The sequence below is a fragment of the Bactrocera tryoni genome, chromosome 4 (assembly GCF_016617805.1).
Source record: "Bactrocera tryoni isolate S06 chromosome 4, CSIRO_BtryS06_freeze2, whole genome shotgun sequence".
Lineage (NCBI taxonomy): Eukaryota > Metazoa > Arthropoda > Insecta > Diptera > Tephritidae > Bactrocera > Bactrocera tryoni.
Genome location: NC_052502.1, coordinates 70954688 through 70980262, shown reverse-complemented (window position 1 = coordinate 70980262; position 25575 = coordinate 70954688). Strand labels below are relative to the sequence as shown.

Sequence of the window (25575 nt, the reverse complement as noted above, 5' to 3'; positions counted from 1 at the left end):
ATAACTAATAAATCCATTTACTTTACACTTTAGTCTAGTCAAAAACATAAACTTACAAATCTAATTAAAACACAGAATATTTACTTAGCACAAATTACAAATTATTATGTTTACAAATGAGTAAAATTTTTCGATATACACGCAATTCTATGCGCCAATAAATTTTATGATATTTATGTATATGAACAATTTTTCTTGTAAACAACGTCATCTGTTTAGTTGATTTCTATCAATTTAAATTTGTATATTCAGAAATTAAATGCATGCCCTAAAAAAATGTTGGCCACACACTTTCCACACTCCGCGCTAGCTATTTCTAGTGAAGAAACAAAATATCTCAAAATTGCGCAATGCCCGTTTTAATGGTCTAATTCGGGTGCACTGTTGTTGTATGAGTCACAAAGTTCTATAGTAAATTCAATCCAAATAGTAATATTTTCATATTTCTTCAATGCAACGCAAATATTGCGAAAACGCAATTTGTTTAGACACTTGAGCTGTGCAATAAATTATACCTGAGGACAAGGATTTTCCAAGAATATGGATCACTTGTGGGCATTTAAACAAAAGCGTACGCTGCATTCGACCGCAACCAGGCACGCGTGAAAATGCATTCACATGACGTTGCCTAATAAATGCGCACATAAATTACTAGTAATTTCAATTGTATAAAGCAGCCATAAAATATGCATACTAATGGCATTTAAAAATTTGTTTTCAAAATATTTGAATTAACATGCTAGAGCACGAAAAAAAATCCATATGATTTTAACTTTTCAAATAGAAAACAATCTTTCAAAGCACAATATTATTTATACAAATAAATAGAGACATGTGCGTACAAAAATTTATCGCTCTGTCGATTAATCAATCGACTGTTGGCGCCAGTTATAAGTCGTTTTTCATCCTTTAAATTTATTATTGCAATATAAATATTTGAGACTGTTAATTAAGTCAAAAATTTAGCTAAACGCACACATGCTTATAGTTTGCTACAAATTTATATAAATAAATGTGTTTCTATGAATATCTGATCGTTTTAACGTTCCATTTCAATTGCCGGAAAATGCTGACAGATAATAGTTGGCGCTTTTAGCAAAAGAAAATCGCGTTGTTTTGCTGGAAAACTATAAAATATTATGCAGATAGGCAAAAGTACATGTAATATATTATATAAGTAAATATTTATAATTTTTTATATGCCAATTTATGTTTACATACTTCGTTGTTTTATGCACACTTCAAAAGAAAATACCTAAACTACATATAAATCAAGAATTAATTGCTTGGCGATTAGCCAAATGTATCTTTTATATGTAAGTATCTACATATGTTGGCAGCTTTCCGGAATATGAACTTAAATGAACTTAAAGCTTGGAACCTAGGCAGCTAGTGCTTTTTTAAATTAACAATTAAAATTTTTAAGACATTTTTTGGAAATTTATATTTTTGTTTGCGCTTCAAAAGTAAAGTGCTGCGAAAAAGGCTATAAAGAATTATTTACAAGCGTTTTTCCCCTTCTTATGTTTAATGAACAAACTAGCAGGTTGGTTGCTCCAATATCTTAAAAAAATTTGCGTGGAAACTAACGCTTACCCAGAACGCAACTGACAAATTTTTTAAAGGGATGCGCTCCTTGTCTCTACTACTAAGCATCTGAAAGCGTCAGTGCGTTTCCATGTGTTTGGAAGACTTAACCTAACCAACATTAATATCGTCTCATGGTTTCATATTGTTTGGAAGACCTCACCTTACAAATTTAAATCTATTATTGCCTCAAACTTCTTATTAAAGGCTATACAGCTGACCTAGAGAGGGTGTACATCGCACTCATATAGGGTTCTAAAAATTGTTACCGGATGAGCAGCTACCAATGGTACGTTGAAGTGGTGAAACCGCCCTAAATAGTGTTGTTAATTCGGGGATTTTGACCATCTTCCAATACGTTGATATTTCAGGCTCAGTGTCTGCATAAGTTTGCCTATTTTATTAGCTGATTATGTCGATATAACTAGATTTTTAAAATTATTTATTCTAAGTTATACCTAGCCTCAAAACTAAACGTCTGGGCTACATTTTCAGCGATAAACTTCAAACTTCAGCAGTACAATCCGCAGACTATTCGATGAATACACTTTATATAGAGAGGGATTAGCTGAGTTGGTATTAAAAAGGGATACAGCTGATGGTCCACACAATAATACTTGATATTCAAGCCAAAATCACATCGAAATTAGAAGAAGAAAATTCAACAATCAAAATTTGCAAAAGAAGAAAGTGCAAGTGTTACCCTGTACAGGTATTTGGATAATATATGCATTGTTCAAACCTCAAACACTTTATAGATCGTCAAGGAAAACAATAAACTAAAAATAACGATAAAACAACAAATACACCGCCGGTAAACATCCAAGTTTTATGCAAATCTTACACCGGAAACAATTTAACATGAAACTCATTTGAGTATGCGGTACACAAACTGTTTTGACATACATATACAAAATATTTCGACTGTATTTTTGAAAGTATCTTCACAATCATAAACTAGTTGTGAATAAAGCGTAACAGATCGGTTGGGAATACTCGAGGTACAGATTAATCAATTGTTGACACTTTCAATACATAATTTAGGAAGATAGAGAAATCGATGAGTTTAGTTTCCGATTAAGTAAGAGATATATGGCCTTAAAATAGCAAGATCAACACGCCACGGAAATAAGTTTAGACATCATGAAGATGGTTGTGAGAATCGGCTTTCTCAGAAGAATATACGATGGACGCCAATAGAGCAATGGCCTGTCAAAAGGCCCACAACTAGGGAGAGGCTAGCCTTACTGAGGGCAAAGAGATCACTAGATCCCCTGCGATCAATCTGGGGCCAAAAAGGCTTTTGTGACAGCGCAAGCGACAGCCAAGCTTCCGCGAAGCCCAACTAGCCAGTAGTAGAACACAAGAGGATACGGGAGTACCGACACGCTCCCATTTTATTGATAGCTGATGTGCTAGCAATGAAAGGCATCCTACTTTCATTGCTAGCTCCTTAGCTTTACAATTTCCTGCGATTCCGCTATAGCCCGATACGCATATCAGTCTTATCACAAGGATACTCGATGCTATTGATAGAAGGGTTAGGCACTCCTCGAGCAACCCTGAAAGCACTGTTAATGAGTTCAAGGCTAGTATTGCGGCTCTGCTATATGATTGAATGGTCGCTTCTCTGAAGGAGGCTGCCCTCCGGTGCAGCAGATCTACTGCTACCTTAATGGCTGCAACCTCGGCTTCGAAGCCCTTGCATTCGTCAGGAAGTCTGAAACTGGAGCTGATAGAGAGCTCCTGACAGTAAACCCCTCCACCAATATTCTACTCAAGCTTTGCTCCATCCGTAAAGAAACTCACTGCTCCTCTCCTCCAACGTCTTCTTCCCACCAATAGCTTCCTCGTCGGTATATGAGCAGAAAAGGAGCCGCCAGAGTTCGGTTTAGCCACTTTACATGACTGTTAAAAAATCGAAAATTGTGGAAAAAGTGTTTTCAAATATCTGTCGCTCCGCGGTAATAAAGTAACGAAGGTCAAAGGTGTATCTGTGGCATGAAAAAGCTTATCATAAAGCTTAAATAATTGTAAACTGGTGGCTCGAAACTTTTAAAACTTTATCTTTGGGGCCAACTTCAACACAAAAAAAAAACAAAACTTCTCGAATAAGTTCGAAAAGAAATGTACAAAAAAGTGAAAGTAGAGACAGCATTCCTTCAAAGGTTAAAAAGTAACGACTTGTAGTGATTTCAGAAAGAGGGGCCGAGGACCAAGTTCACAAGCAAATAAATGATTCGTTTTGACGCGTTTTATTCGACGCAGTTTTTTAATCACACTCCAGCGCAGTCACATGCATGCTGTTTTCCGTTATTTTCTAAATTTTTACGACTTTTTTAGCGTCGCTCGTCAATATCTAATGCAAAATGCTATTATCCACAAGCCATCGCACAGAGATCAAGTATATTTGACCGCAATTGTGGGCAACTTATACGGCAACAATTCGATTGGATTATTGCCAAGTGTGGCGTGGGGTAGAGACGCTTAACGTAAAGGGGCCGGGCATAACACAAGCGATTAGCGATTGCTTAATGTGCAATGCGCAAACAAACAGTACAATTGCTGATGGAACGCGTGGACACGTTCTGTTTGTATGAACGAAGGCGGTCCGATAAGCACAAGTACTATCTATTTTCCCAACATAACCTTCTTTTAATCCGATACGTGAAAAATACGTTTTCTGGAAGTCTTCCGTTCTCTAACTAAAATTTCTGCTCGACTAGTGACTTCTTTAAGTTCGGAAACAAGAACAACTTGCATGGAGCCAAATCTGGAAAATCGGTGGATATATCAGTAGTGACCATTATGGAATTTTTTAGGTAAACGATGTAACTCATGCTTCTGAATCTCAAAAAAGGCAGAACATCGCGTTCCTGATGGCAGGATTGGCTGATAGGAGAGCTTTAGTCTTCTACGAAGCAGGTTCGCCTGGTAAACTCCAGACTAGTTTGTGTTTTAGTCTCTAGTATGTATTAGAGGCTCCATGTTTCTAGAAATTGGCTTTAAACAGTATCAAAAATTACTATGAAATAGTACTACATTTGCGATTGTTGTCTGAAGTGAGCAAACGTGGCCTCCATTGGACGGAGAGCATTATATTTATACCCAATATTTCATGCAGAATACGATTCACGGTTTTTGGAAACAACTGTTTCAGGTAACTCACGCACGCTCATTTGGCGGAGTGCCAATACGTCATTATCTTTCACTTCTTCTTATGATATGGAGGCCCTCTGAGTATGGCTTATCGGAAATCAAAATGAGACCGCGTTGAACTGGTTAAACCAACTTTAGACAGTTGCTGTGGAGGGTGAAGGATCAACGTATGCAGCATCGGAGTGCTTTTTGGTTTCACTATGGGATTTCTCTTCCAAAAACAAGTAACGAATCACCGAGCGTTACTGCTCCATTCTCATTTTTTTAAACCCCGTGGAGTCGTTCATGTCTCCAAGTCGTCTAAAGACACCTACGCACCCGATTCTACTGAATATTTGACAGGAGTAGACTAAGAGAATGCAATTCAAGTTTTTGTCATCATCAGGCGGTGAGGGTAAGTACTTATCGGAACGCTCTGTTACTGAAGTGAAAGAAAGTATTATGTCACTGAATGCGCATGTATATTAATGTATGTATATATAAATATTTCTATCTCTTGAACGTACACAATTTAACTTTTTAAATAGTTTTTATGAGCTCACAAAAGTCGCCTAATTATTCTTTTATTACTCTTTTTCACAACTTTTTATGTCTGAACCTTTCCATGGCATAGCGCTGCTACTGTTGTATCCATTTCAATTAAATACAAACGACTTGCTATTGTTGTACGTTTTCTATATACACAGATACATACATACATATATACAAGCCATAAGCGGAGTAAATGTATGAGCACGCTTTTAAATTGAATAATTACGGTTCGGGTGCTGAAACCGCATGTGATGTAGCGTGTCCGTGTAAAAAATCTATAACAATACTAGGTGGATCTATGCAAGCTTAGAAGCAGTGGCGACGCAGCAGCCTAATCTGTCAAGGCATAACGGCCTTAGGTGGCTGAGGTACGAGTGCGAGATTGCGACACACAAGTCTCAAACTTAAATATTGTATATATATTTACATGCATATACATATGTATATGTTTGTATGCATGACTTTATCTTGAATCTTTTATGGGTTGCTCGCATTCATGGCTGGCGACTAGTGAATGCCAACGAAAAACCAAAATATACAGACAGCTCTTGATTTATTCGTATTGGCAGGTGATGCCTTATATACCCGTGTGTATGAATACATACATGAACATATGTATATATGTGTGCACGTCTGTCAAGTATATGAATGTACATATATACATATACATATGTAAGTACATACACTAATGCATATGTATCTATTAACATCTTCGTATATATTCGTTTGCACAGCATCAAGTACATTTTGTCTAATCCATTATTAATATTTTTTGCTATTCCAATTGGAAATTATACGAAATTATTCTATAAAAAATTTTATCGATGTCCACATTCTATTTCTACATTTCTTTTTACTCGAATTTATATCATTGACTTTTAAATTTTAACAATTATGTTTTTTTTTCAAGTAAATTTAGAAATTTTCAAAAAAAAATCTTAAATATCGTTGCCGGAACTCGCGATCTGTTCTAAATAATGCAGGATAATTAACTTTGTGGGCTTGCTCAGCTTATTCCCTCCTTAAATTGATCTATCCCTCTTTGGATCCGTCTTTGGATCCGTCTTTGGATCCGTCTTTAGATCACTTTTCACTATTTCTTTTTGAGCTTATTTTACCATAAAAATTTTCTATGTTTCAGTGTAACTAAAAAAATAATATGATTCAAGCTTCCCTTTACTTTGTTACTTTTCCTGAGTTCACTTCTCTTTTTATTTTCCTCCGATCCATCGTTGTTTGGATCCTTGTTCTATCTCGTTACCACTCCCTGAACTTATTTATTTCTCAAGCTGTACTACTTGCTAGATTATATCGCATATTTTGCAACCAAGGTTTTTTTTTCTTCTACCCAAATATGCTTGAACCCTGCTACCACTCTTTGCGCGTTCTATGAACTTATTTCCTCTCCATCTGTTGAGTTTTGGCATTACTCGGGCAATAGACAACTTACTAATTTTTTTCAAACTTGTAGGAATGCTCTTTCTATACCAGTGTGACACTTTCAAAAAAAATTTTTTTTGCTTTTTCGATAGTTTATATATTCAAAAATATCTTGTGAAATCGGCCATATCTTGAAAATATATTTAAGTTTAATAAATATTTTTGTTTCAGCTACTCATTTGACCGGAATCATGCCAGCAGTTGAGGCACTTTTTTTTCGGCACTTCCGCAGACAGCACATAACTCCGTTATTTTTCAATATTTTTGTAAAAAAAAATTTTAATATAGCTAAAAATATACTTTATTACATCCATAGAACGTCGAAACATTCAATCTAGTACTTTCTTTTAAAAAAATTTACGAAAATTGCTTAATTTTTCATGCGTCACACTGGTATAGCCCCTTAAAGCCTTTTATTACTTTGTTAGCGTTCTCTCAGTTTAGTCCAATCTCAAGCTATTCAACTACAAGTATAGCTAGAGCATTAGACGTCCGACGGTTTTGCTCCGATCCAACTTATTTGGTGTTGTTCACTAGTCCTTTAGTGTTTCACGAGCTTATTTCCATATCAAACTGTTGTACGTATTGTCGAAACGAGGACATACTTGTATATATTTTTTTCTCCTATATAAACTTATTTAATTTATTCTTTTATTTCCTTGATGCTCCTTACTTTATTCCCTCAACAATCTGTTTTAGAAGTATTTATAATTCTATCCTTATGTTATCTTGTTAGTGTGGGAGGTCTATATGAAGTCTTTAAGATTGCGTAGCTGCTGTCGTAGTATATCTCGTACAGCCCATCGTTCCATCGTCCACGGTATTCGCCGTTGCCAATGCGCAAAGGATCATAAATCTTCCGCAGAACCTTTCTCTTGAAAACTCGTAACACCTTATAGATAGAATTTGGGATTTGTTCGTTGGTTCGTTGAGAGAGGACTTTACTTCTCAATTGCCTACTCAGTCCCAAGTAGCTTCTATTGGCAAGAGTTATTCTGCATTGGATTTTGAGGCTGACGTTGTTATTGGTGTTAATGTTGTTTCCAAGATAGACGAAGTTATGACTGTCAATAGTGACGTGAGAGCCAAGTCGGGAGTGTGACGACTGTTTGTTTGATGACAAAAGATACTTCGTCTTGCCCTCATTCACCACTAGATCCATTTGCTTCGCTTCTTTGTCCAACTAACGACGGGACTTTATTATTATTTAATAATATGGATGTCAGCTACGAGGTCTGGTTTCCCGTTTGAGCTTGATCTTACAAGCTTTAGAGGCACGGTCTGTAGAAATTTTTGGATATTTATTTTTTTTTTATAAAATCTTAGTACTAACGCATGGCAAACCTCTCTGCATTCTTCGCCATGCTATCGATATTCCTTTTCATGCAGTTCGATCCGATTACGCGTCATATCCGTTATTTGTTTATACTAAATCGACTAATGTATGCAGAGAGCGATGAAATGAGGACCGACTTCGAGTTGCATATTGCTCTCGCTATTGCAAACTTGATTTAAATCAGACCCACTTTTAGGGTGTCGTTAGTAACTATCTACTCTGCGGGAGATTTAAGTGATAGGTACTATATAAAACTACTCATGAAAAAAATTTCTTAGAGAGTTCATTTCGTAATTTTTAGAAATCTTCTTAATGGAACGTCAGTATAAACAAAAGTACGTAACGTAAATTATTTATTGACTACACGCTGTAGGCCAATAAATTGCATACATAATAAAATACATATGTACATACATATGTGTTTACATACTTATATGTATGTGAGTTTGTATACGATATATATCATATATTATATGAGATTTAATATGCAGATTAAATAGACAAGAAATAATGATTGCAATTAAAAGTTGAAATAACTATTAGAAAAAACGTTGTAATCAATTATATGAACACATTTCAAGCTCATTTGTTTACAGCAATTGCTCATGTTATGCTCAATTTGTAGCAGTTTTTTGCTTTTCACCCTCTTCGTTTTATTTATTTTTTGGATTTGTCACAAGCAAATTTGTGAACTACATATGACATTTTTCTTCTGTATTCGCTGTTTCGCCTTGAGTCACATATTTAGTATTATTTTTAGATACCTTTTTCGAAACGAAATTCGTATTTAGCACAAACACATGCGCACTTAAATGTAAACAAACGGTACAGTGTCGCGGAAATGGGTTTAGCATTGGTGAAACTTATAGTTTTTATAAAAAATTTTTACGTATGTTTATTTAATTCTCTAATAAAATTATTTTGTTAAATTTATTGTTTTTTTTTTAAATTTTTTTCACGACTTAGTACCCGGAAATTGTAAATAAAACGCAAAATATTTATTTGTTCATCAATATTTTTGTCGCCTTCAGAGTAATTACACCAAATGTAATACACTTACAACGATTTTTTGTTTTATCTCTTCGATCGAATGAAAACGGGCGGTAATCTCAAAATATGGGGAACACGAAAAAATCACATGGAGTCAAATCTGGTAAATCCGGTGGTGGATCGATGGTATTCATTGTGTTTGTGACTTAAAATTCGATCAGAATCGTGGCTCGATGTGATGGTGTATTACATCGTGTAAAACCCATGAATTGCTCTTCTACCGGCCGTTTTCAACGGCTGTTTTTACGCAAACGCTTCAATATGACCAAATGGAACTGGACGCGTGGTTGTCTTGGTTTCGGCTAGTTTTTTCCCCTCCATTCCGATGATTGTTGACTTGTTTGCATGGTAAACTCATAAATCCCTATCTCATCGGCAGTTATAATGCTCTTCCTCAATGTGGGATCGGAATTCGCAGGATCAAACATGTCCAAAGCGACTAGTTTACGGTACTCTTTTTGAAGATATTTCAGCTTTATCAGTTCAAGTCGAGCAAGATTGCGTTTCATAACCAAAATATCCACCGAAATCATTCGAATGGACTCGTGAGAGATGTCAAGCTCTCTTGCCATCTCTCTAACACTTGCTTGACGATTTTCAAGCGCCATATCCTTCACATTTTTAATATTTCCCTCTTTTGAAGAGGTCGAAGGTCGCCCAGAACGATGCAATTCTTCAACGATCTTTCGACCGTCTTTGAAGGCTTTGTACCACTCGTAGGCTTGTGTTTTTAATAAATGAGTCTCCGTAAGCCTTTTCCAACATTCGCAAAGATTCCGCACACGAAATTTGGTTAGAAATACAAAGTTTGAGACGAATTCTTTGTTCGATATTTTTATCCAGCCGTTTGTGAAATCAGATGAAAATCAGTTATATAGCTTTAGATGCTTTATTTCTATTTTCTCTATTTTACCTGGTGAACATTCGCAGAGGAAGTATCTCAACGTATCGCTGATTTGCGCCCACGCCCTGACGGAAGAGAAGGACGGTGTGAACAAAGATGTATTTTATGAGCGTTTGTAGCGCACCTATGAGAGCTGCCCCGCCACGGTGTCAAAATCGTGCTTGGCGACTTGTCCCAGGGTGGACAAAGAAGGTATTTTTAGCACAACGGTCTGTAAATTCAACATCCCCAAATGGGTTGAGGCTGATCGACTTCACCGGGATCCAAAATATGGTTATCTGTAGTACTAGATTTCAGCACAGGAAAATTCATCAAGCTACCTGGCTGTCTCCGGATGGAAAAACCACCAACGAAAACGACCATGTTGTGATAGAAGGAAGACATGATTCAAGTGTTTTAGACGTGCGTACGCTCAGAGGTCCTAGCATTGACTTGGACCACTATCTTGTTGCAGCCAAGATACGCACCAGCCACTGTGCAGCAAAAAACGCAGGTCAACAAACACAAGGAAGGTTCGATGTCGAGAACTGCAATCACAACGGACAGCCGAAAGATTTTCCACACTACTTACACTCTTGCTATCTGAGGGCACTTATCAGCAACTCGGTATAAGGCAACTATGGAACGGCATTTCAAGCTTCTTAGGTACTGCTGCAAGCGAAAACATTGATTTTCGGACAAGGAAAAATAACAGCTGGTACGAAGAGGACGTAGTGGAGAGAAAACAGACTGCCTACCTCGGAACATTGCAATCGACCACAACACGTGTGAGATGGAACATATGCAGAGAGCTGAAGAGGGAAACAATAAGCATTTGCAAACAAAAAACGAGAGAGGTCCGAGCAGATAGAGAAGGACCTGGCTACACTTGGAATTTCCAATTGGCGCCAAATTTTATATTTTAACAATTTTTTTATTTAACTTGATATTAAATTTACATATAAGTATTTATACGCAGTATTAGAAAGCACGATTCTTTTCGACAAATTTGAAATCCAAAATTTAAGTCCAAAATAAACAAAATACGCTCTCACACTCATTACATACCCAGTTCCTAGTAAAATGACATATCGTCAACGGATCTTGTTGTCATCAAATGTGCAACGTGGAATATTTTTCACATTTTTTATTTCAAGTGTTTCCGATTTTTCGTCATCGGAGGTCGCCGATGAGGCAGAGGTGGAGAGAAATCTCAACAAATATAACGTTAATAAAGACAATTGGAAAAATACGCTCGCTGACACGTACACACTTACGCCATCTACTATTACAAGTGCGCATAAAGGAGGCGTGGTGAAACAGTAAATAAAATAATGTACGGTTGTATGTCTTTTATTTATGTGAATTCTAAAGTGGACCAGTAAGTTTGAGCTGAGCCAGAGGCGCAAACAAAAGGAACAAAATAAATTAAAATAAGAAAAAAGTCAAAATTAGTGAGCACTCGGCAGTGCTAGTATTTAAATGTCCGACACTGACTGAGTTGAAGGTGCTGACAGCAGGGCGCTCGCTCGCACGGCTGCACGGCGTTCATTACCCGCTTGCTGTGCTCTTTGCCGTGCTCTCCGAGGGCGTTGATATCGCCCGCCTGCAAGTGCTGCAGAAGTCAAATGTATTGCAAATTAAAAACAGGAGAAACACCAATAACAAGAAAACTGAAAAAAAATACGTAAAAACGTAAACGGCGGGCGGTAAGCACGGACGGACGACGGCAAGTTGTTTTAAAGTGTGCCACTAATGGCACAGATTTTTAAGTGGGCTATTTGGCGGACACGGCTAGTTGTTGTGTGTTACTGTTGTTGTTGTCATTGCTGTGCGGTGAACGACTAAATTCAAGGCGTTAGAAGTCAAACTAATCGTGTCACATTTGCGAGGCGGAAAGCGATTGACTGATGGCGTGGCAATGCTGTCTTACGGTTGAAAACAACAACAATCCCCTAGAAAATATTTGTGAAAATCTTAAAAAAGCAATCAAACAAAAATTTCAAAGTGGAGCAGATGTTTATAATTTTTTCTGCGTGTTGCCCTTGAATTCATAATGCATACATAATTAAGTCTCAACGTGGAGAGCTCCGATCTAGTATACCCTGTTGATCTATGTTTTATAAGCAAAAGTAACAATAATCTTCCTCGTATTTGTGGAATACGTCTGAACAATGCCACAAAGTGCTAAGTTCTGTAGTGTTAAAGCCCTCTCGTCGCATGACTTTTGAGATTTCGTCAGTATCTCAAAAATACCCTCTAGAGAATAACTCTCAAGAACGGATCAAAGTTTTTGGCCACATGCCTAATCTAATCTTTGAATAACAATAACTAGTATTCTTTTTTTAGAAAGTACATATGTTTTCAAAATCCCACAAAGTGGTCTTGATTGGTAAACCCATCTTTGTTGTATTGTCTTCGCATTTTGTCAGATTTCAGAAATACCATAGAGATATTGACTTTGAAGAGCTGAACATGGTTGGATAACTTTTTGGTGATATGCTTGCTCTGTTCTCTAAATAATAATAACTAGTATTCTCTTTTTAGATAGTACTATATGTTTTCCTAATCCCACAAAGTGGTGAATTCGACAATCAGACTTTCAATACCTGAACCTATTTGGTTCCAATTGGTTAGGTGGTCAGGGTTCGAGGCTGACCTAAAACCTCTGCCATACTGTGGGTCCGGCACACGGACGAAGTGCGACCACGAACCTCCCAAAGGGGCCCAACCCAATGAGCTGATTGGAGCGAACTCCAAGGGCTAACTGTTGCCTATAGTTTCAGATTTTAGTCTTCGGTCAGACCTTGTAGCTTGCAAATCAACCTCAATGACTTGAACTTCAATTGTTTTTTCATTAGAAAGAACCTCATTTAATCAGTTCAAGCACATTGGTAACTGCTAGTACCACAGTCGATGGAGATGTACGAGATATACGACGACATTGACATAGTTCAACGAATGAAGAGACAGCTACCCTGGATAGCTCATGTTATCCAGATGGAAACGAACACTTCAGCTTTAAAGCTGATTCAGTACCCGTCGGTCGAAGCAGAGGAAGAGGAAGAAGACTTCCACTTCTTCTTCTTCTTCTTCTTAATTGGCGTAGACACCGCTTACGCGATTATAGCCGAGTTAACAACAGCGCGGATATTCCAAGCGTAGCCAGGTCCTTCTCCACTTGGTCCTTCCAACGGAGTGGAGGTCTTCCTCTTAATTCGCTGAACTATGTCAATGTCGTCGTATATCTCGTACAGCTCATCGTTCCATCGAATGCGATATTCGCCGTGGCCAACGCGCAAAGGACCATAAATCTTTCGCAGAACTTTTCTCTCGAAAACTCGCAACGTCGACTCATCAGTTGTTGACATCGTCCAAGCCTCTGCACCATATAGCAGGACGGGAATTATGAGCGACTTATAGAGTTTGGCTTTGTTCTGTCGAGAGAGAGGACTTTACTTTTCAATTGCCTACTCAGTCCGAAGTAGCACCTGTTGGCAAGAGCAATCCTGCGTTGGATTTCCAGGCGGACATTGTTGGTGGTGTTAATACTGGTTCCTAAATAGACGAAATTATCTACAACTTCAAAGTTATGACTGTCAACAGTGACGTGAGTGCCAAGTCGCGAGTGCGACGACTGTTTGTTTGATGACAGGAGATATTTCGTCTTGATATCAATATCATCAGCATACGCCAGCAGCTGTACACTCTTATAAAAGATGGTACCTTCTCTGCTAAGTTCTGCAGCTCGAACTATTTTCTCCAGAAGCAGGTTGAAAAAGTCACACGATAGGGAATCGCCTTGTCTGAAACCTCGTTTGGTATCGAACGGCTCGGAGGGGTCCTTCCCGATTCTGACGGAGCTCTTCGTGTTGCTCAGCGTCAGTTTACACAGCCGTATTAGTTTTGCGGGGATACCAAATTCAGACATCGCGGCATAGAGGCAGCTCCTTTTCATGCTGTCGAAAGCAGCTTTGAAATCGACGAAGAGGTGGTGTGTGTCGATTCTCCTTTCACGGGTCTTTTCCAAGATTTGGCGCATGGTGAATATCTGGTCGGTTGTTGATTTTCCAGGTCTAAAAGCCACACTGATAAGGTCCAATCAGTTTGTTGACGGTGGGCTTTAATCTTTCACTCAATACGCTCGATAGAACCTTATATGCGATGTTGAGGAGGCTAATCCCACGGTAGTTGGCGCAGATTGTGGGGTCTCCTTTTTTATGGATTGGGCATAGCACACTTAAATTCCAATCGTTGGGCATGCTCTCGTCCGACCATATTTTACAAAGAAGCTGATGCATGCTCCCTATTAGTTCTTCGCCGCCGTGTTTGAATAGCTCGGCCGGTAATCCATCGGCCCCCGCCGCTTTGTTGTTCTTCAGGCGAGTAATTGCTATTCGAACTTCTTCATGGTCCGGCAATGGGACGTCTGCTCCATCGTCATCGATTGGGGAATCGGGTTCGCCTTCTCCTGGCGTTGTGCATTCACTGCCATTCAGCAGGCTTGAGAAGTGTTCCCTCCATAATTTAAGTATGCTCTGGGCATCGGTCACTAGATCACCTTTGGGGGTTCTACAAGAGTATGCTCCGGTCTTGAAACCTTCTGTAAGCCGCCGCATTTTTTCGTAGAATTTTCGAGCATTACCCCTGTCGGCCAGCTTATCAAGCTCTTCATACTCACGCTATTCGGCCTCTTTCTTTTTCTGTCTGCAGATGCGTCTCGCTTCCCTCTTCAATTCTCGGTATCTATCCCATCCCGCACGTGTTGTAGTCGATCGTAATGTTGCGAGGTAGGTAGAAAACTTCCACTACGTTGGATAAATCAAGTGGAGAAAGACCTGGCTGCACTTGGTATCTCGAATTGGCGCCAAATAGCGAAAAGAAGAAACGACTGGCACGCTGTTGTTAACTCAGCTATAACCGCGGTAAGCCAGTAAAGAGGAAGAAAAATTAGTAATGACATAAATAAAATTCGGATAAAAAAATAACGAGAGGTGGAAACATAAACTCTGTAGGGATTGATTGACTATCTTCAGAAGTAAGGATGAACTTTTTCTGGAATAGCTGATGGGTCAGATTTACTCCTTCGTTTGCTCATCAAAAAATGGCACCTCAGTATATAAAGCCTATAGAGATCTTTCAAAGGAAAGGTTAGCTCTGGTATACTGATATGTCAGATTTATTACTACTTCCTTGTGGGGGTTCTTTGCTCTGAATGTAAAATTCTACAAGAATTTCTAGGCGTCCCTATTTGCATAGATATTCCTTTGAGGGAAACTATATGTGAGAAATTCGGCTTACACTACGGTTAAGTGCCGAACTAACACGTGATGGCTGTAAAACTCGACTATGTCAAAATCGAACCCGATTGACAATGTCAAACATTTCATTAGATAAACTCGTTTTGTTTCAAGATGACAAAATATGTAAATGTTTGGTTGCGTTTTCTTTTAAGCATAAGATCATATATACTTATTCTTTTATTATAAATATTTTGGCTTTGCATATATATTTCCGTTTATTTATTTAACACATACGAAATATTATTAATAATTTTTCAGCACTCGCGCACAGCTGGCGACAACAATTTTTCCTCATTTTGTCACTCGAACACACAACGTGCATTTTCTTCTATAATATTTTTAATATTTCTCGTGTTTCCTTTTTCTTTCACTCTAGCACTTTTATTTACGTATTTGGGACTTTAAGTACATATTTTTGGGAATTTTAATGTTTGAAGCATCTGTGCGAATTGCGGCTAAAAATAAATAACGTAACATTTTCCGAAATTATGTACTTAGATTATTTTCAAATATAGTATACTCATACTGCCCACCAGCGACAACTTGTGTTCGTGCAAATGTGTGAAAAATATTATTCGTATTTCGTAGATTAGAATTATGAACTGAGTCATAAGCAAATTTGAGTAAATCTAGCAGAAATGTCGATATGTGTTGTTTTTGCTTGCATTGTTGTTGTTTGTTGCAAAGAGAAATGACATTAGCTTACGTTACAAATGCAAAACGGAAAATATTATTGCCATAACAATTATAAACAATAATTTAAGGTGTGAAGAGTATAACAAGGAATGAGCAAACACGGTATATTTTCCTCATTTTACAGTTGAATGACATCACGGCACATAAATGCTAGCATAAGAAGTAGAACAGAAATAGTTGTTGTAGTATTATAAACCTAAATGGGATATAAAAAAACTGATATGAGCATTAACTAAGGTAAAAAAACTAAAGGCAGGTATTAGATGATTGAGGAATATGATTCTCGAAGGTATATGGTTTAACTGTGCGATGGATACTATTTTTGACACGAAGTAAAGAAAATCACATCTGGAACCGAGAGTATTTTAACGAGACCTCTATTGTAATATATTTCACGATTAATGGAGGATTAGTGGAGAATGGAGTGAGAAAGTTCTCTGAGCGTCATTCACTTGATAGTGGCCAGAAACGATTCCTTTACATATGGCTCAAGCAGCTCACGACTTCCGGTCTTAGACAAAGTATCCTCTGGGTAGCCAAAAAACATCCGTTTGAAGGCCAAACATCCCCTCAAAACACACACAATGAAAAGAAGGAAAACCGCCTGGGGTGAGAGAGCCCCGTTTTGATGACGATAACTACAAATGTATTAAGGATTACGATTTAAGTACATGCAACTGGAATGTCCGGTCCCTTAATTCGGAAGGTGCTGCTGCCCAGCTGGTTGATATCCTCGTTAGAGTAAAGGCTGACAGCACCGGCCTCCAAGAAATGTGATGGACGAGGCAAGGACTGAGGCGAGTAGATTCTTGTGGCATTTACTACATTGGTCATATAAAAGATCGCAAACTCGGTGTAGGATTCGTTTAGGGAGAGAGACTTCGTCCGAATCCTGGCATTCACCCCGGTGCTTGGCGACTTTAACGCCAGAGTGGGCATAGAAGGTATCTTTGGCACAACGGTCGGTAAATTCAGCCTTCATGATGAATTATCCCCAAATGGGTTGAGGCTGATCCACTTCGCAGGGGCCCGAAATATGGTTAGCTGTAGTACTGGATTCCAGCATAGAAAAATTCATCAAGCTACCTGGCTGATTCCGGATCGAAAAGCCACACCAAGACACACCTCCAGTGTTTTAGAAGCGCGTACGTTCCGAGGTCCTAACATTGACTCGGCCTGGAGAGAGGTCGAAATGTGTGAATACGATGAGCTTGACAAGCCGGCGGACAGGGTAGTGCTCGAAGAGATGCGGAGACCGAAGTGATCTACTGACTGATAACCAGAGCATACTGAAATTATGGTGGGAATACTTCTCCAGCCTGATGAATGGCTGTGAAAGCAAAACAGAAGGAGACGGTGATCCCGATTTCTCAATCGATGACGATGAAGCCGACGTTCCATTGCCCGACCATGAAGAAGTCCGAATAGCAATAACCCGTCTGAAGAACAACAAAGCGGCGGGAGCCGATGGATTGCCGGCCGAGCTATTTAAATACGGCGGGAAATCACTGATATGGAGCATGCATCAGTTTCTTTATAGAATATGCTCGGACGAAAGTATGCTCGACGAACCTTTTCTGTCTAAGAAGCTGTCGAACTACTGTCTCAGTTTTGTGGATATAGATCTGAAATATTGTACGTTTCCTTTTATAGCTAAGAAGCTTTGTCAGATCCACCGGTTTCGGACCCCTAAAGCATATAGCTAGCATGTACACTAACCAATCAAAATCAAGTTTTTTTATAGAAAACTTTTTAATTTCACATGTTGTTTGCAGAAAATTTGGATGGACTATTATCCAAGGCAACACTATAATCTCTGTACATATAGTTCAGATTTGTTACTGTTTTACGTTAGAAGAAGTGCACCTTTGAAGGGTGGTATAACTCTAGTATGGCCGACCTTTTTTTTCCTGTTTGACAACTAATAAAATGTTAAGATTTGAAAAGAAAACATACTTTTTCGCATGTTAGACTTATTTCTATGGCCACCACTGTCTACTTATATATACACAAGCACTATATTCACCTGTTCGTAAACAATTCACACTTCAAATTTGATAAACCCACAAATTTTGAAACGATTTTGACATTTACGCGCTGTCAGCGAGCGGGCAAAACTTTGAGTGGGCGGTTTTGTGTGCCACTTTGTTGTTGCTCGCACGCTGCGCTAATGTTAGCATTATTTGTTGTAAGGCGTCATAATTTATTTAAAAATAGCTCTAAAAGCAATAAATTAAAAAAAAGAGATGAGGGAAACATACGATTTGTGGTTTGAAAAATAAAACCTTCCTATATAGCTCGGTGGATAAGGGCGGTTGGCAAACACCGACTACATGACCTCACTTTTCAACTGGGAAAGAAGGTTCAAATTAAACATTGAAAAAGATGGGTGGCGTAAAGGTATGTTAGCTACGAGCAACAAGTGTATTGAAGGCTCGAAAATAGACGGTGGAGTCGATGCGGGAATATACTGTCCAAAGTTAGGCATAAGGCAACCTTTTAAGTTGCCGGAACAATGCAGTAAATTTCCAGCTGAGGTCTTTGGTATTGCGAAAGCCGCCGAGCTGGCCTCTAATGCACCTGCAGGCAATTTCAGAGCCAACATTAACGTAGACAGCCAAGCAGCAATTAAGGCAGTAACCTCGAATCACATATCGGCCGGAAATGTCTTGGGAAGCAGGGCAGCAGTGGGAGAAGTAAGCAACTTTAGTTCTACTGGGTGACAGGTCACAAAGGCAACGAGGGCAATAAAATATTGGACGAGATTTCCAAGAATGGTGTACGGTTAACGTCCGAAAACGTGATCAACGTGAGGAAACCCATGGTGCAAAACTGCAAAAATCACGTGCAAAACGGTAGATCGGAAGTACACAAAATTACTATTAGCACTCTATAGAAGAGACTTTAGGAGCATGATGATGGGAATACTAACTGGTCACTGTTTGGTGCCGATACACGCCCGCTAGACTTTAGGAGCATGATGGGAATACTAACTGGTCACTGTTTGGTGCCGATACACGCCCGCTAGACGGGGCTGACAGATCGTGCAGACTGCAGAAAAGCCTAGAGCAGGGCACCAGGGAAACAATGGAGCATATCTTGTGCACTTGTCCCGCATTGGCAAGACTGCGCTGTCAGCATCTGGGGTCCGCACAGTATGATACACTGGAGGAGGTATCGACAGTGGGGCCACAGAGTCTGTTAAAATTCGCGTCAAGCGCAGGGATCCTAAACGATGATTACTCCTCTTACACTTAGCAAGTGAACTCCAACTGGTATCGGGAAGAACCAAACTAACCTAACCTACATATTTATTACTATTTATTTTGTGCCTATGTGTTTTTCGCATGTTTCTTCCTTTGCTAATACTACATAAAATTAATTTTTGTTTTGAATTTTGCTTAAAATTTTTCATATTTTTTTCTCTAAAATTTTCGTAAATTTTGGGTCTGTTCTTGTTTTTATTGCTGCTGTTTTTGCTCTACTTAATTCCCTGCTTTCGTGCACCCATTATGTTACGGTAATTAATGTTCTATTCTTTGTTGGTCATTGCTTTTGTGCTTTATTGGTCAGCTGGCAGCCGGCAATGCCAAAGATTTTCTGCTTTTCTTTCACTCTTTGTGCTAAGTGACTTGTGTTTTTTTTTTTGCTAGAGCTGGCGCATAGTCTTGACATTTTGGTTTTACTTTTTTTGTTATTCGTTTTTGCCAACTTTTTGTTGCTGTGGTCTACATGCCTTTTCACACCCTTTAGTTTGACGTTTAAATTTCGGTGATTTGTTGCTGTGTTCTTGTTTTTTTGCCGATTTAACGTTCTGATTTAGTTTTCTCTTAAAGACACTTTGTCAAATTTTTTGTCATATTTTTGGTGATGGATATCAAAAGTTTACTCAACCATAATGAGTCATATTTTCAATAACATTAACATATGCGCAAAACCAAAAGAAATAAAGGAAATAAAACCAATAACAAATTACGTTTTAAAATATTTCCATTTTTAGTTGTCAAAGTTTGCTGAAAACTGTGTTTTGTTACAGCGAAAATTGATTGGCTAATGGAGAAAGATACGTTATATTTTTTCTTTTCATATTATCAGCTATAATATTATATTTTTGATATTAATTTTTTTATAAGTGGACCTTCCTTTTCTGAGAACAGTTCTGGAACAGTTTTCCTAACAGAACCTTCATATCAAGGGAACACAAACAAGTTCCATTAATGTATGTACATATATTTAATTAAAAGAAACTAATAAAAATCACACTGCCATAAAAAAAATAGTTCGTACCAGAACCTGCCGGATTGTTTCTCTTAGAAATCAAACCAGGCCTCGTTTAATTAGATTGACGCTTCTACATTGAAATATTAACAATTTTTTACTGGAAAATTCTTCAGATTGATACGAATAAAACAAAACTAGTGTCTCTAAGAAGGTAACTAAGAGATCTGATACTATTTCATAATACACACTAGATTATACTTATGAAGAACAGTCTCTAGCTGTAGTCAAAGAACTAAGTTTAAGTTCAAGTAAGTTTAGACAACTGCGATCCTAGAATCGATAGTGATCTTTTTATGCGATGAGTCTGTGCAAATTTAAAACAATAATCAGTTAATACGATATTATCGATATTGCCAAAAAAAATCTCTCATTTTATCATTTATGATGTTCTGTCATTATGCAAAATCTGAAACTTATTGATCTAAGAAGGAGGTTCACCTTTCCTCAAGGAATTGCTTTGCTCCTTAACGTGTTGAAAGGAGGAGTAGTGGTGAAAAGCTGACTCTATAAATTTATACTTTCATCTATTTTAGAATTAGAAGATATTCTTGTGGTCCTGGTTTTAGGTGATATTGCTAGGTCACTGACCGTAAAGTCAGGAATGGCTACAGTTTTGAGAATACAGACTGACAAATGTGAAGTCTATTGATATTCTATTGGCGGTGGAGTTCCACTTTCCCGAACAGACTTCGATTTATACACTCCTCAATAAGCATACTTTTTGTATCACCATATTTCTGGTAAATGTGGTGATTTTGTGGATACTCGTTCGGTTTTATTGTATAAGAAAAAGTCTTTCAGGGTGTCTGCGGGATGTGGGACTGCTTCTATATAAAATAGCCTTTGAAAATTTTGTGGATACTCGATTGGTTCTATTTTACGAAACTCTTTTCTCTGTGGATTTGTTGGACTTTGGGCTGCTTCTATAGAAAATAAGCTTTGCAGAATTTTGATCTTTATGGGATCTTAAGTTGGTTCAGTCAGAAATATACATTGCAGAATAGGCTGGGGAAGACAAGTCCTAGATCTTCGAGTGAAAGACCACGATCTCTATATTCTTTGCTTCGATGGAATAAATCAGATATTGCCAAGTAAAAAACTCATCGTTATTGAAACTACATATATAGTGTATACCGACTTTTGTGGGGTGAAAACATTTACTAAAGGCTATCACACTAACTCTCTTAAAGCCTCATTTGGTTTCTTGTTCAAAGCCTTTGAGATTTAGGTTTGAGGAATGTCGTCATTATATTCTACATGCTCAGCTCGATCTTTGGGGCTCCTTATGGAATATTTGTAGTTTTTTTTACCCACGTAGACAACTGTAGGAATAATGCTTGAAAGCTTCATGTAAAAATTCGACGAGACCTGTTTTACACCCTGTACTTAAAGGTATGTCAATTTCAGTGTAATGAAAATCATTTCAAAAACATGCCATCAGGTGTGAAAATTATCAAAATTACAAACCGTAAACGGAAAATACCACTATAATTAAAATTTGTCAATTTCCCTGTTGCTGATGAATTAAATTTATTAATAGCACGGGCATCGAGTTGCCAAAGCGCCCGTTCGGCAAAACGCAAATCAATAAATGCAGGCTTTGAGCAGGATAAACATTAATGTTAATATATTTTGTCTCGTGAGCGTGTGTTTCTGCGTGTGATGTAACGAAAATGAGCCAACACCGCACGATAAATCGAATCAAAATTTATCCGACAGACAAATATTTTTATTAATTAAGCGGTGGAATTAACAATAACTGATGGCGGACGTAAAGCGATGTCTCCGGCAGCGACACAAATAGTTTCAAGCAATTAGCGGAGTGGGTAAAATTAGTGTTGCTGTTGTTTTTGCTGTTGTTGTAGAACGCAGTAGGTTGCTAATGATTGCCGATAACACTGCGCGTGTATGTTGGGCGCTTGCAAGTAAATAATATAAGCTGACAGGGCGCTTTAGTGGTAGTACACGGCGTATACGTAATGCTTAGTACTAATGAGAAAGGATTAATGGAATGAAGAAAGCGACCAAGCGCGTCTGATGACGCCGTGAAAGTGGTGAAAGCAAGCAGAAACGCTACATATACATATATATATATATATATTTATATACTGGTGTATATTTAAAGCAATACCTGCCAGCAAATGAGCCAATGATAATCGCAAAGCAACAAATTGAAATCGAAAATATCAAGCTACAATTAGTAAATTGTCAAAGCAGAAGGACCAGCTGGTTGGCAGCGGATAATTACTTTAAGTGTAATGCGGCTTTTGTTTGCACACAGAAGCGCTGAGAGACAGCCGAATGGACTTTGACTTTCACGGTCATTGCGAACGAATGTAACTAACGAAAAGTGGAGCAAATTGAAAACAAGTTTCAAGTAATATAAAACAAGGAAGCGATGCGTGGAAAATTGTCAGTGCTATATTATATATTTTAAAGCGTGGTTAATTTATAAATATATTGAAGATAAAATTTAATGTGAGATGGTATGCGGGAAATAAAATAAACAAACAAAAATTGAAAAAATGCAATAAAAATGTAAAGAAAAGTCAACAAAAATAAATTATGCAATATTGATAATAAAAAAAATATTATGTTATATACAATAATACAAAAAAATAAGGCAACTAAAATATTAATTTGTAACAAGTGTTGTTCATGTGAATGTGGCAAATAATGTTTATCATTATAAAATTTTATATGAATATATCCTTAATAAAGAAATATTTAACCAATATTATGTTGTATTAGTTCTATAAATAAATATTAATCCCAAACTTCTGGAAATTATTTCCTTGAGCGAAATAAAAAACCGGTTACTCACCGAAAAATTTTAAATTTATTTTGAATTACTGAGCAGAGGTACTGCATAAAAATATTCGGGTTTTGTGAAGCGGTTACTTTCGTAAAAAGATTCGGGTTTTTGTGAACCGGTTACTTTTAAAAATTCGTAAATTGCAAAATATTAATAGGAGTACAAGCAACTCACTCTAATAGGCTTATTAGTTTATGAAAATATTAACGTCTTATTATGTGTGTGTGGTTTGTGGAGGCGATATATTTATATAAATATGTACAAGAAAATTAAAAAAAATTAATATTTCAATTTAATACCGAACAAAATAAATGTAAAGAAATAAAACAATACATTCGTAGTAAAATTCTTTAAAACAAAAAAAATTACATAATAAATTTTGAAATATTATAAAATAAGAAAATAGTATATTACAATTTTTTGATTAAATAAAGTAAATAAAGTTGTAAATATATATAAATGAACGATTTAGCTAACGGAGCAAAAATAATAAACTCAAATAAAAATAATAAAAAAAATTTAAAATAAATATAAAATAAAATAAAATTAAATAAAAAAAATAAAATAAAATTAAAGAAATTTTAAAAAAAAAATAAAAAAAAAATAAAATTTAACATTTAAAAAAATAAAATAAAAATAAAAAAAAATAAAAAACAAATAATTAAAAATAAAAAAATTAAAATAAAAATAAAATCACAACATTTTATTTTAACAACGTTTTTCAAATTAGTAAAAAACAATAGAAATTATAAACAAAAGCTTAAATATAATTAATTATTTAATAAAAAAATTGTTTACAGTTCAACTTCACTAACTCGAATCACCATAATCTACAAAAATACTTCGAGTTATAGAAACTTTCATTAAAACATAAAATTTTTCAAAAATTTGTAAAATATAGATTTATACATTGTGTCAAAAAGGTACCCGGAAATTGTAAAGAAAACGCAAAGTATTTAATTATTCATCAAGAATTATTTTGTCACCTTCAAAGTACTCCCCACCAGATGTAATACATTTATGCCAACGATTTTTTTAGTACTCTAAACCCTTTTCATAAGCACTTTTTGGGATGACCTTCAGCTCCTTTAGCGTATTTGGTTTCATCTCTCGATCGATCGACTAAAAAAAAGGTTCAATTCCAATGATTTTTGAATTGTTTGCATGTCAAACTCATAAACCCATGTCTCATCGGCGGTTATAATGCTCCCCATGAATGTAAGATCGGAATTAGCACGATCAAGCATGTCCAAAGAGACCTGTTTACGGTACACTTTTTGAAAAAAAAATCATCTTTATCGGGACGAGTCGAGCAAGAATACGCTTCATATTCAGAATATCCATCAAAATCATTCGAACGGATTCGGCAGAGATGTCGAGATCTCTTGCTAACTCTCTCATACATGCCTGACGAATTTCAAGCACCATATCATTCACTTTTTTAATATTTTCTTCAGTTGAAGAGGACGAAGGTCGTCCACAACGTGGCATGTCTGCAACGATATCTTTTTGAAGGCTTTGTAACACTCGTAGGCTTGTGTTTTTGATAAAACTGAATCACCGTAAGCCTTTTCCTACATTCGCAACGATTAGGCACTCGAAAATCGGTTAGAAATACAAAATTAGAGATAAATTATTTGTTTAATATTTTTATCCATTGTAATCGCAACGCTCTATTGAGGTGTACCGACTTAAGCAGCTGCTGTAAAGAAACTGCTTGACAGATTGCGCTCATATTTGGCATAATAATTAAGGACAGTCTTAGCAACTTAGCAAAATACATATTTTTGAAATATCATTCATCCGGGGAATTTAATTACAATTTCCGGGTGCTTAAAAAAGTAAAGCTTTTATATTGCATGTGCAAGCAGCTTTGCTATAAGTAGATGCAATTGCTCTTACATTGATCATTATACTATATTAGCGAAGAAAAATTGCTAGCCATTTTCGGTTTAATAACCACCGTTTAGAGGTGAAATTCATTACGCATGCAAAATTTTATCCAGCTATTCAAAAAAGCTGCCAAAAATTCCATTTACGTATTGACTTCCTCGTACGTATGTATATACTATATGTATGTATGTTGGAAAGCTCATTTGATAAGTGCAATTAAAATAAATTTACGGCCTCTAAGAAGCCCATTACTATGCCGCTGAAAGCCAAACAAGCATTTTATCTAACAATTTTAAATATTATAAAAATATTTTGAAAAGCTTTTTGCGCGCAATTTTATTATGAGCACCTGCGCCGCAGTAACTGCAAATTACAATAACAAAAAGTAATAGTATTGTATACACCAGAGTCGTATAAATATGTATGTATGCATATGTAAAAAATATGTGCATGTGTGCGTGCTTGTATTTTAGTGCGCCACGCACCCGATTTAATAACTGCAAACAGCACTTTTATTGGTAAACAAATCGTTAACCCTTGTTTGCCAGTGTGAGATTTTCAATTAAAGCTGCTAACTGGGGGTATGTACATATGTATGTAT

The 25575-nt window shown here is 36.9% G+C and overlaps 1 protein-coding gene across 4 annotated transcripts in view; it reads left to right on the top strand.

Annotated features, from left to right (window-relative positions):
- Positions 1–25575, top strand: part of LOC120775344 — a 60948-nt gene that overhangs the window by 1548 nt on the left and 33825 nt on the right. The window lies entirely within an intron of this gene.